Source organism: Mobula hypostoma, chromosome 2 (assembly GCF_963921235.1).
Source record: "Mobula hypostoma chromosome 2, sMobHyp1.1, whole genome shotgun sequence".
In the NCBI taxonomy this organism is placed as follows: domain Eukaryota; kingdom Metazoa; phylum Chordata; class Chondrichthyes; order Myliobatiformes; family Myliobatidae; genus Mobula; species Mobula hypostoma.
The window spans coordinates 245,106,312-245,114,824 of NC_086098.1; positions in this window are offsets into that span (position 1 = coordinate 245,106,312).

Here is an 8,513-nt window from a genome sequence, read left to right on the forward strand (position 1 = left end):
CAGCAACTTGGCTCTGTTGGCCATAAACAGCCGGAGGACCAAAGCACTTGAGATCCAGAAAATCATTGATGCTTTCGCCACCAATCACAACAACAGACGGATTGTGCTTCTCTGAAAACATGAATAGTGAGTGCAGTTGATTTTTAAAAAATTTGGGCCAAGACTAATGCTGATTATTATTATTATTTTGTGGTGGATACCCCATAGTCCTTATGTTTCCTGCAAATCCTAAAATATTACATTTACTGCTATTAAGCCTACTGGTTTTGCTTAGACTTTCAAGCAGTGATTCTGTTGATTTTTGTTTTAAATTCAATAGCCAAATTAATTGAGGTATTGCATGGTCAGAGTACGATTTGTCCAACTCCTGGCAAAGCCATGCATCTGTTGTTTGCCTTATTTGACTTTAATAACGGTGTATCGTTTGGCATTGCTGTCTATGTAATGCAAATAGCAGTGGGTTTGTGTTGTGTTTTTCAGTTGAAAAGCAGCATTTGACACTGATTGCGGGATTGGTGCGTGATTCACGTTGTCCGCTGTTGCTTGGATGCTCTGTTTGTTTTTTTTTGTTTATGCGCAATGTAGCCCAGGTTGTCTCTGACGCCGTTGACACTGTAACAGTTCACTTCTATATTAGATCTGTCAATTGCTGTTGCTTGTGAATCAACAGAGGCATTTATAATAGGCACATAATGCTTGAAACTGACTTTTTAACGCCTCGCGTCTGGCCTTGCGAATACATATTACCAAAGGGTACATCCCTCAGCACCATCACTGAATCATTCAGCCCCTCTGTAGCACCAGCAAGAAAAACTCTCTGGTGCCGCCACTGGCCAGGAGGGTCCATGGGAAGTCCTTGGCGGACAGGATTAAGGAAAACCCCAAGGCATTCTACGAGTATATGAAAAGCAAGAAGATAAGACATGAGAAAATAGGACCAATCAAGTGTGACAGTAGAAAAGTGTGTGTAGAACTGGAGGAGACAGCAGAGGTACTTAATTAATACGTTGCTTCAGTATTCTGGCTTCTACACTTGCTCAAAGGTTCATTTATTACCAAAGTATACAACTCTGAAATGCTTCTTCTCCAAATAGCCATGAAACTAAGAAAGAAAAGAACAGCAGCACGATCATCAGCCCCACCCCCCACAAATCCCTCCTCCCTGCACAAAAAAATGAATAAAAATGGAACAGGCACCTTGACCCCCAAATGCCCCTCCCCTGCACACAAAATAAACAAGAAAGATCAGGCGAAAAACACAATATAAAAAACAATAAGTCTGAAAAAAGTCTATGGTCCATGTGACGAAGGCCCGTCACTAACTATGGAGAGCACATTCCCTGGGGCTGTCCAACGCCCACTTGATTGCCAGACACTCCTTCTCGATTGTGGAGTACCAGGTTTCACAGGGCAGAAGTTTCCTGCTGAGATATAACACTGGACGTTCCCCTAGACCAACCAAAAGCTAATGAACTCAATTATCCAATGAAAGATGGTATCCTCCACCATCAGCACCCCTGTGCAGGCTGCTGCTGCCTCTACATGAGACAGCTCCTTACAAATACAATATCATTTCACCGGAGAGGCTACGTGCGCTGCGCCATGTAACCAAAAATGTGTAGTAGACATTGCAAAAGCTTGAAGTTTCTTTTACACCCAAGTCTGTGGTTTCACCTCCCAGCCCACACAAGTACTCATGCCTTCGTCACAGTCTATATCCAAAACCTGGATAACATTATCCGGGTACAGCAGCAGGCTTTCCCCTCTCCGCAGCAGAGTGATCCCACCAGTGACCAAAAGGCAGTCTCCCCCTCTGTAGTAGAGCGATCCCACCAGAGATCAAAAGGCAGTCTCCCCCCTCTGCAGCAGAGTGATCCCCCCGTGATCTCCAGATCCCAGGTGCAGCCATGGACACTCACACAGGCCCCAGCTACACCCATCATTCCATAAACGGCAGTACAGAGGAGGGATCTCAACATGACACACCAACATCCCATTTTCCTTCACAGACGCTGCCTGACCCGCTGAGTTCCTGCAGCTTTTCCTGTGCACGGTCACTACTCCGGCAACTGGGCCTCGGTCCCCATCTCCGGCCCATTCTCCCCATGACCACATGGGTTTCCCCCGGGTGCCCGGCTTTACTCCCACATCCCAGTGACGTGGGGGGGGGTGCCTGGGTTAAATTACTCCCCCAACCCCTTATTGCGGTGAAAGACTCAGGAGGGAGGGAGCCCGCTCCACGACAGGCACAGCCCTCCCAACTATCAATGAGGTGAGAATCCATCACCGAGGATCCTCGCAATCCAGAGTGTCCCCTGTTCTCATTACAACTACCCCAGGGGAGGTACAGGAACCTAAAGACACAATCCGAATGACTTAGGAACAGCTTCACCATCAGCTCTCTGAACCCATGAACGTTATTTTGTTAATTCTATTTCATCACAGTATTTGTATATTTTTGTAATTTATAGATTTGTACACACACCAGACCTCCTGTACTTAATAAAGTGACGACTATGTGTATACCTGTGGTCTTCTGCACACCACCGTTGTAAGCCGTAGTTATCCGAGTAACTCTCACCTTCCTGTCGGCTTGGGCCAGTCTGGCCGTTCTCCTCCGACCCCTCTCACTAACAAGGTGTTTTTGCCCACAGAACTGCTGCTCACTGGATGGTTTTTGCTTCTCGCACCATTCTCTGTAAACTCTAGAGAATGTAGCGAGAAAAAAATCCCAGGAGATCAGCAGTTTCTGAGTTACTCTAACCACCCCATCTGGCACCAACAATCATTCCATGGTCAAAGTCACTCAGATCACATTTCTTCCCCATTCTGATGTTTGGTCTGAACAACAACTGAACCTTTTATGCATTGAGTTGCTGCCACATGATTGGCTGATTAGATATTTCCATTAATGAGTAGGTGTACCTAATAAAGTGGACACTGATTTTGGATTCTGCTTTTCTCTCTTTGCTACTGGTTGCTGACATGTTGGGTAATTCCATCACCTACTACCCATGAGCATGTGTATCCAGAACTTCGCTCGCCCTAACTTCCACCATCTACAATGGGATCCTACCGCTGAACACATCTTCCCACCCCGCTGCATTTTGCATTCCCTACGTGATTCCCTTGTCCACTCGTCCCTCCCCACCGATCTCCCTCCTGGCTCTTATCCTGCAAACAGGGCAAGAGCTGCATCTGCCCCTAAAGCTCCTCCCTCACCACCATTCAAGGCCCCAAGCAATCCTTCCAGGTCAGGCAACACCTCAGCTGGGAGTCTGTGGCCTCCTCTATGGTGCACTCAGTGCAGATTGGGGAGCTGTTTTGTTGGGCACCTTTGCTCCATTTGCTGCAAAGGGCAAGATCTGCCAACGGGCAGCCATTTAAATTCTCCCGTACTCTCAGTTCCCATTCTGCGCACAGCTCCTTTACTGCCACAGTGCAGCCAAACGCAGGCTGGAGGAGCAACTCCACACTTTCCATCTGGGTGGCCTCCAACCTGACAGCGTGAACTTCGATTTCTCTAACTTCACGTGATTTGCCCCCCTCTCCCTTCTATCTTTTTCCATCCCCCGCCCCATGCTGGCAGTGGCTCTTATATGTGCACCAATTTACTAAAGACCCCTCCCGCTCAGGAAGATACCAAAGCTTGACAGCATGCACCACCAGGCTCAAAGACAGATTATTTCCCACTTCAAACTTTCCGTCTCTCGCCTTAAATATATGCCTGTTAGCACTTGACATTTCTGCCTGAGGAAAAGACTCTGACTGCCTACTCTAATAATTCTGCCACTCAATTTCATAAATTTCTATCAGGTTTCCCTTCAGCCTTTGACACTCCAGACAAAACAACCCAAGTTTGTCCAGCCTCTCCTTATACTCTCTAATCCAGGCAGCATGCTGATGAAACTCTTCTGCACCCTCTCCAAAGCCGCCGCACCTCCTCACCACACCTTCTGGACGACCAGAACTGTACCAGATACTCTTGTCTGCAGCTTTGATGCAGCTGCAACATAACTTCATGTCTCTGAGGGAGACTGCAGGTGCTGGAAATCTGGGTTAACTCATATAAAATGCCGAGGAACTCAGCAGGTCAGGCAGCATCTTTGGATAAACAGGAACACAGAACTGTTCAACATAGTACAGGCCTGTCGGCTCACAATGCTGTGCTACCCCAAGATCATAGAAACATAGAAAATAGGTGCAGGAGTAGGCCATTCGGCCCTTCGAGCCTGCACCGCCATTCAGTACGATCATGGCTGATCATCCAACTCAGAACCCTGCACCAGCCTTCCCTCCATAACCTTTGATCCCCCTAGTCACAAGGGCCATATCTAACTCCCTCTTAAATATAGCCAATGAACTGGCCTCAACTGTTTCCTGTGGCAGAGAATTCCACAGATTCACCACTCTCTGTGTGAAGAAGCTTTTCCTCATCTCAGTCCTAAAAGGCTTCCCCTTTATCCTCAAACTGTGACCCCTCGTTCTGGACTTCCCCAACATCGGGAACAATCTTCCTGCATCTAGCCTGTCCAATCCCTTTAGGATTTTATACGTTTCAATAAGAAAGTCTTCCTCCCTACATCGCCCTCTATTTTTCTTCCATCCATGTGTCTACCTGAGAGTGTCTGAAATGCCTCAAATGTATCTGCCCCTACCTCCACCCTCCTGTAAGGAACTTGCCATGGTTGAGGCTCTTCACTAGGGCTCTCTTAGACTCAACACCCTGAACGCCAAGGCAAGTGTGCCATACCTGGATTGCCAGCTTTTGGGAGCAAAGGACTTGTACCCCACAATCTCTCTGCTCATCAGTGCTCTTAAGCAGCGAGTTAGGGCAGTTGAGTGCTCCGTTTGCAGGATGTTTCCACAATCCCCCCCGATGACCACACCTGTAAAAGGTGCATCCAGCTGCAGCTCCCGACAAACCGAGTTAGGGAACTGGAGCTGGAGCTGGATGAACTTCGGATCATTTGGGAGGCAGAGGCAGAAATAAACGGGAGTTACAGGGAGATAGTCACCCCTAAGAGTCAGGAGACAGGTAGCTGGGAGACTGTCAGGAGACGGAAGGGGAATAGACAGAATGAGCAGAGCACCCCTGTGGCCGTTCCCACCAATAATAAGTACATCGTTTTGGATACTGTTGATGGGGACGACCTACCAGGGACAAGTTGCAGTGGTTGCATCTCTGGCACCGAGACGGGACCCTCAGCTCAGAAGGGAAGGAGGAAAAAGAGGAGAGCGGTAGTGATAGGGGATTCGATAGTTAGGGGGACAGATAAGAGGTTCTATGGAAGAGATCGAGAATCCCAGATGGTTTGTTGCCTCCCTGGTGCCAAGGTCCGTGATATCTCGGATCGAGTTCTCAGTATTCTCAAGAGGGAGAGTGAGCAGCCGAATGTCGTGGTCCATGTAGGGAACAATGACATGGGCAGGAAGAGTGAGGAGGTCCTGAAAGGTGAGTTTAGGGAGTTAGGCACCAAGTTAAAGGACAGGACCTCCAGGATAGCAATCTCAGGATTGCTACCAGTGCCACGTGCAGGCGGGTTTAGAAATAGTAAGATAGCACAGATCAACATGTGGCTGAAGACATGGCGCAGGAAGGAGGGCTTCAGATTTATAGATAATTGGGCAGTTTTCCAGGGAAGGTGGGACCTGTTCCGGCGGGACGGTTTACATCTGAACTGGAGGGGGACAAATATTCTTGCAAGTAGGTTTGCTAGAGAGGCTCCGGTGGATTTAAACTAGATACAAGGGGAGAGGGGAACCAGAGTGTAGGAACAAATGTAGGGGAGAAGGAAGAAAAAGAAAATAGTAAAGTTGTTTGCACCGTTAGTGATAAACAGAGAGTAAGAGGTGGAAAATTTCTTAAATGCATTTATTTTAATGCTAGGAGCGTTATAAGAAAGGTGGATGAGCTTAAAGCATGGATTGATACCTGGAAGTATGATGTGTAAGCTATTAGTGAAACATGGTTACAGGAGGGGTGTGATTGGCAACTAAATATTCCTGGATTTAATTGCTTCAGGTGTGGTAGAATCGGAGGGACAAGAGGGGGACATGTTGCATTGCTTGTCAGAGAAAATATTACAGCGGTGCTCTGGCAGGATAGATTAGAGGGCTTGTCTAGGGAGGCTATTTGGGTGGAATTGGGGAACGGGAAAGGTGTAGTAACACTTATGGGGGTGTATTATAGACCACCAAATGGGGAGCAAGAATTGGAGGAGCAAATTTGTAAGGAGATAGCAGATATTTGTAGTAAGCACAAGGTTGTGATTGTGGGAGATTTTAATTTTCCACACATAGACTGGGAAGCCCATTCTGTAAGAAGGCTGGATGGTTTGGAGTTTGTAAAATGTGTGCAGGATAGTTTTTTTTTTGCAGCAATACATAGAGGTACCAACTAGAGAAGGGGCAGTGTTGGATCTCCTGTTAGGGAATGAGATAGGTCAGGTGATGGAGGTATGTGTTGGGGAGCACTTCGGGTCCAGTGATCACAATGCTATTAGTTTCAATATAATTATGGAGAAGGATAGGTCTGGAGCCAGGGTTGAGATTTTTGTTGGGAGAAAGGCTAACTTTAAGGAGATGCGAAAGGATTTAGAAGGAGTGGATTGGCACAATTTGTTTTATGGGAAGAATGTAATAGAGAAATGGAGGTCATTTAAAGGTGAAATTTTGAGGGTACAGAATCTTCATGTTCCTGTTAGGTTGAAAGGAAAGGTTAGAAGTTTGAGAGAGCCATAGTTTCCAAGGGATATTGGAAACTTGGTTTGGAAAAAGAGAGATATCTATGATAAATATAGGCAGCATGGAGTAACTGAGGTGCTCGAGGAATATAAAGAATCTAAAAAGAACCTTAAGAAAGAAATTAGAAAAGCTAAAAGAAGATATGAGGTTGCTTTGGCAAGTAAGGTGAAAATAAATCCCAAGGGTTTCTCCAGTTATATTAATAGCAAAAGGATAGTGAGGGATAAAATTGGTCCCTTAGAGAATCAGAGTGGACAGCTTTGTGTGGAGCCAAAAGAGATGGGCAAATTCTGAATAATTTCTTTTCTTCTGTATTCATGAAGGAGAAGGATATTGAATTGTGTAAGATAAGGGAAACAGGTAGGTAAGTTATGGAAACTATGATGATTAATGAAGTTGAAGTACTGGTGCTTTTAAGGAATATAAAAGCGGATAAGTCTCCGGGTCCTGACAGGATATTCCCTAGGACCTTGAGAGGGAAGTTAGTGTGGAAATAGCGGGGGCTGTGACAGAAATATTTCAAACGTCATTAGAAATGGGGATGGTGCCGGAGGATTGGCGTATTGCTCATGTTGTTCCATTGTTTAAAAAGGGTTCTAAGAGTAAACCTAGCAATTATTGGCCTGTGAGTTTGACATCAGCGTGGGCAAATTGATGGAAATTTAGAGATGGTATATATAATTATCTGGATAGACAGGGTCTGATTAAGAACAGTCAACATGGATTTGTGCATGGAAGGTCATGTTTGACAAATCTTATTGAATTTTTTGAAGAGGTTACTAGGAAAGTTGATGAGGGTAAAGTGGTGGATGTTGTCTATATGGACTTCAGTAAGGCCTTTGACAAGGTTCCACATGGAAGGTTAGTTAGGAAGGTTTAATCGTTAGGTATTAATATTGAAGTAGTAAAATGGATTCAGCAGTGGCTGGATGGGAGACACCAGAGAGTAGTGGTGGATAACTGTGTGTCAGATTGGAGGCCGGTGACTAATGGTGTGCTTCAGGGATCTGTACTGGGTCCAATGTTGTTTGTCATATATATTAATGATCTGGATGATGGGGTGGTAAATTGGATGAGTAAGTATGCAGATGATACTAATATAGGTGGAGTTGTGGATAATGAAGTAGGTTTTCAAAGCTTGCAGGGAGATTTGGGCCAGTTAGAAGAGTGGGCTGAAAGATGGCAGATGGAGTTTAATGCTGATAAATGTGAGGTGCTACATTTTGGTAGGACTAATCAAAATATTACATACATGGTAAATGGTAGGGCATTGAAGATTGCAGTAGAACAGAGGGATCTAGGAATAATAGTGCATAGTTTCCTGAAGGTGGAATCTCATGTGGATAGGGTGGTGAAGAAAGCTTTTGGTTTGCTGGCCTTTATAAATCAGAGCATTGAGTATAGGAGTTGGGGTGTAATGTTGAAATTGTACAAGGCATTGGTGAGGCCAAATTTGGAGTATTGTGTACAATTTTGGTCACCGAATTATAGGAAAGATGTCAACAAAATAGAAAGAGTGCAGAGGAGATTTACTAGAATGTTACCTGGGTTTCCTCACCTAAGTTACAGAGAAAGTTGAACAAGTTGAGTCTTTATTCTTTGGAACATAGAAGGTTGAGGGGGGATTTGATAGAGGTATTTAAAATTATGAGGGGGATAGATAGAGTTGACGTGGATAGGCTTTTTCCATTGAGAGTGGGGGAGATTCAAACAAGAAGACATGAGTCGAGAGTTAAAGGGCAGAAGTTTAGGGGTAACATGAGGGG